Source organism: Carassius gibelio, chromosome A17 (assembly GCF_023724105.1).
Source record: "Carassius gibelio isolate Cgi1373 ecotype wild population from Czech Republic chromosome A17, carGib1.2-hapl.c, whole genome shotgun sequence".
Classification (NCBI taxonomy): Eukaryota; Metazoa; Chordata; class Actinopteri; order Cypriniformes; family Cyprinidae; genus Carassius; species Carassius gibelio.
Genome location: NC_068387.1, coordinates 18217942 through 18223033, shown reverse-complemented (window position 1 = coordinate 18223033; position 5092 = coordinate 18217942). Strand labels below are relative to the sequence as shown.

At 36.0% G+C, this 5092-nt stretch overlaps 1 long non-coding RNA gene across 1 annotated transcript; it reads right to left on the bottom strand.

Annotated features, from left to right (window-relative positions):
* Positions 1–550: 550 nt before the first annotated feature.
* Positions 551–4529, bottom strand: LOC127933481 (uncharacterized). Its single transcript, XR_008147518.1, has 6 exons — positions 4442–4529; positions 3551–3612; positions 3227–3284; positions 2338–2432; positions 1964–2049; positions 551–1189 (listed from the first exon to the last, which is right to left on the bottom strand). It is a non-coding gene; the product is annotated as an uncharacterized LOC127933481 (long non-coding RNA).
* Positions 4530–5092: the final 563 nt, after the last annotated feature.

Below are 5092 nucleotides of genomic sequence, written 5' to 3'. Positions count from 1 at the left end.
TGTGAATTATGCATGTGGCAGTAGCCTGTCAGCACCGTCGCAGTGAATTAACTGAGCACGTCGCAGCTTTCGTTATAAATCCCACTGCCTGGTTTTGTACCCATTTTCCCAATGTTCTGTATACCTGTGCGATGACAGATTAGCACGCGGCTCAGATTAATGTCACCGCCTGCACCAAGTTCACTAGCCATGTGAAGCTAGTGGGTAGAGGTAGCTGTCTGAGCCCCAGGGCCTTTGATTGAGAGACCTCGATTTTTTTTTTTTTCTTCATTTTTTGAGAGACAGGCTCACCCCTTCTGTATGGTAATCCTCTGGTGGGGTCACCACAGGCTAGGCGGCTGACTGTTCCCCCATTACACTCAAAAAAATAAATCGTTGGTCTAACTTAATATAATTATGACACCTATTTCCACACATTTGAATGGTGTTGTCTCAACTTAATTTAGGCAAATGGAACCCAAGAGCAAAATTCATTTTGAACCAACAAGATCAAATCATTTTCATTTGAATCATATTATCGTATTTATCTATAAACTATTTAATCTTGTTGAGCCAATTAATCTTAATCACTTAATTTAGAAAACCAGAAATATTGTGTCAACTACTATCGTTAAGTTAATTGTACAACTTTATTTACATCAAACAAATGTTTAATTGTTGACATGTCTATCAAAATGTAATTTACTGCACAAATAAAATGTTCTCAAAGTGAATGTCAAAAGTTTCTCTTTATTCTTATTTCAAGGCAAATTTTCAGGTAAAAAAATACAAAAAAATATCATCCAAGATGAACAACATTATATTTCAATGTATATGCACAGCTAATACCTTCTTGAGTCAAGATTTAGTCTTTTGAGAATACACACATAAGGTAACTTACTCCAACATCTTGTTCTTAAGGGCTGGTACCTTTAGTGAAAGTTTTTGTCCATCCAAGATAAAGAACACTTTCTGGATGACCTCAAATGTAGCCTTGAGTTCTTGTGGGTAGCTGAGGTTCAAGGCGTAAGTAAGTCCAAACAGCATGGCCACTGCTACACGTTCTTCAAAGAGCAGAGAACCTCGGTCCCTTCAATCAGGATACCAACATCCACAGGTTTATCCCCTGGTTGGTGTCTATGAATTGGACGATGTAGATCCCCATTACCATCTGCTCTATGGCTTCTTTAGAATTCATCCAGTCGCAATCCTGGGCAAGACAAATAAAATGTGGTAAAATTGGACTACTGTAAAATAAAAATTAATAAGAACAATTAATAAGAACAAATAATCAAACTACAAGCAACATTACAAATAAATACAATAGAAGATTCAAATAAAATAAACAGTGCTTTTCAGTTTTTTTCAGGTATCTAACAGTAGCTTTTTTTTAGTGAAAGTGAAAAGTGAAGTGACATTCAGCCAAGTATGGTGACCCATACTCAGAATTTGTGCTCTGCATTTAACCCATCCGAAATGCGCACACACACAGAGCAGTGAAGACACACACACACACACTGTGAGCACACACCCGAAGCAGTGGGCAGCCATTTATGCTGCGGCGCCCGGGGAGCAGTTGGGGGTTCGATGCCTTGCTCAAGGGCACCTAAGTCGTGGTATTGAAGGTGGAGAGAGAACTGTACATGCACTCTCCCCACCCACAATTCCGTCCGGCCCGAGACTAGAACCCACCATTAGGCCACGACTTCCCCTTAGGTACAGAAAATGGATAATCAAATATAAAACACTGCATATTATCTTTACTGAATAAATTAAAGATTAATCATTATTGAAGTAACATCAGCTATTCAGTCAAGAGCAGTTAGTAATTTCTTTGTCATTTCTTGTGTGATTTAACATTAAAAACACAGGCAGTGAGAATAGTTTTTTTGATGATCCAGTACATACTGTTACACATACAATCTTTCTCTTTTAATAAAACTTCACTTAAGACATAACAGACTATGTTTGCTAGGATACTCACCAAGACGGTCATGTTGATATAATTTTTGTACGAATTTGGCCTCTGAAGCACAAGACTTGAAAGAGAACTCAGTATTTGCACGTTTTCTGAAAAAAAAAAAAACATGTGGGCGCTTTGGATGAGCACACTCACAAATCATCTCACAGTTCTCTTTTGCATCTTGCTCTTGAATGTTTAAGTTAGCAAGGCTTAAATGAGTTTTGTTTACACAAAGATAGCAACAGCGTTCATGACTAGACGTTAGAGCAGCATACGGCACTCGCATTATTAGAGGTGGACCGCGGTTCAAGTGCGTGCCGAACCATAAGTAGAGAATGGTACGGTTAGATTTTAATGTAAACATAAAAGTGAAGAAGAGAAAAGCAGTTGCTTACATTGTACTCCTTGAACAGCTGTAGATGGTCCTCCTTTAAGTATACACACAGTGCTTTTTGAGGATGCATTCTCTTTCCATGTCTACGCTGTTGTTCTGTTAAAAAAAAAAAAACGCACAAAAACATTGATTATTTGACAATATCATATCGATAACCAAGTTTAACAGGACATACAATCTATATGAAAGTTCAACTAATAATAAAAATTCTATCATTAATTACTCACCCTCGTGTCATGCTCGAAGACATTCGTTCATCTTTGGATCACAAATATTTTTTTTTTTTTATGAATTCTGAAAGTTTTCTGTCCCTCCATAAACAGATATGCAACTGAGAATTTGATACTTCAAAAAGTACATAAAGAGATCATAAAACGAATCCATATAAATTGAGCGGTTTAGTCACATTTCTCTGAAGACTCGCTTTACATTATGAACAGATTTAGATTTGCAATTTATTCACATATAAACATTCATCAACTCGCACATCAGTTGTGGTGAACGGAAGCATAAGCATGTTTGTTTGACATGCGAGAACCGATGAGGTTCATTCTCGTTACACAGCACGTCTGAGCTTCTGTTTTTGGGCATCAATCAGGTTCAGTTGACCTTCCGTTGATGTTTGCTGATCAATGTTTATATGCAAGTAAAAACCTAAATTAAATCTGTTCATCATACTTTCAAACATCGAACTTATTAAAACTCTCAGTTGTGTCGCTGTTCATGAAAGGACAGAAATCTTTCAGAAATCATCAAAAAGATCTTCATTTGTGTTCCAAAGATGAACGAAAGTCTTCCGGATTTGGGACGACATGAGGGTAAGTAATTAATGACATCATTTTCATTTTTGGCTGAACTAACCCTTTAAGAACATCACTAATACAGCTTACCACATGAAAAAGTTTACTAAAACCCAAGCATGGGATGCTGTTTATTGCTCTTGTAAACCTGTAAAATAAAAATAAAAATATAAAAATCATTTTTACATAAATTTGCAGTGTTCTCATCTTTACCTGAACAGAGAAATCTCCTACAGATTGCTCAGGAGCAGTCGCCTGAATGAAATGGCTAATTTCATAACTGAAACAATATAGTAAAATATTGGTATTTCCAAGCACACACTAATAAAACACTTTAAACTTTCCTTTATTTTATTACAGTAATAATGAGCCATTTTTCTAAACCCATTTAAGAACATACTTAATACAACTTACCATGTGAAAAAGTAGACTATAACCCAAGTATAGGATACCATTTAATGAGCTCTTGTAAAAACCTGTAAAATAAAACAATGTTTACATAAATTTGCAGTGTACTTGTATTTACCTGTACAGATGTTTCACCTATTACATGCTCAGCAACAGTAAAACTATAATATATACAAACACAAAACATTTCTGAAGAAAACTGGCGATCCTGCTCTACCGACGAAACCGAGGCTGATTTTCCCATGCAATATGCATTATAACTGAAATCAATATAAAATGTAAATGCTGCCCGGAAGGGAAGTTTCGATCATTATATTTCATACAAACAAATATCAAATTGTCTTTAAATCATTCTCATTCAATTACAGCAACTGTAACAATAATACAACGTATTACAATGCGTGCACCCTAATCCTGTGCGATCATAGTCAAACGACACATGCCTAGTACGCATGTGCTCTATACTGTATTCCACGCCGCCTGGCTGCTTGTTGATTAACATCAAGCATATAATTGTATCGACATCATTGTTTGTTAATTCGTTTTTACATTAATTCGCAGTCTTCTCGTCTTTACTTGTACAGAAGCATCACTTAACAGTACGCTCAACAACAGTAGCCCGAGTACGTTAACTGAAACAATCTAGTAAAATAACGCTTGCAACAGGAATTAGAACTAAGCAACTACTGCATTAATGTTAAATTATGTACATACATGCAGGCGTTTATATCGATTTACTATGTTTTTATCGAGTATGAACATGTGACTAATAGAGTAATTCAAATAATCCAATAAGCGGTCAAATATCCGCTTAATGTTGAATTCTGACTGATTTAAATAGTTTTACTCTTTATCAGCACAATGCAGACAAAGAAAATAAAGGATTTTTGAACTTACCAATTATACAGCATTCCACCATAGACTGGACTCCACCACATAATGGCGCCCGCGATAACTGACGAGGTCACGTGGATTTCCTGTCATCAGCGCATGCGCAAAAGTAGTAGTTTGACTCGAATCATTATTTTTTGTTGTTTCGACACAAATGAATTGAGCTCTTTAAAGGTTGTATGGATTTAGTTCAGACTGATTTAAAATAATTGTGTACATCCCTTAAACTGATTAATTTAATTTGTTTCAAAATGCTCTATTTATTTTTATCGAACAACACCCAGATTTCATTTTTTTGAGTGTACGGGCCCCATTTGTATATCAGGTTGTAATTACACCGTGCCTGCCCTCAGGCCTACATTGACCGATCTCACCTTTCAGAAATATACGATTTAAACACAATATAATTATGGCTGTATTAAATGACTTATGAATTCACACGCTGCTTAGTTCACTCCTCCACCATCATTTTTAAGAATTTCCACGCAATTCTCTTATAATTTATTCTTCTGAAGCTGATATGAAATAAGCAAAGGTTTACCTCTTAAAGGCCTCCATTTTTTTTCCTAGTAGCCTCTAACTCACTGACATAGACGCGAAAACATCTTGTCCCAAAACTCTTCTGTGGTTACTGAAATTTCCACTCTTATCATAAAA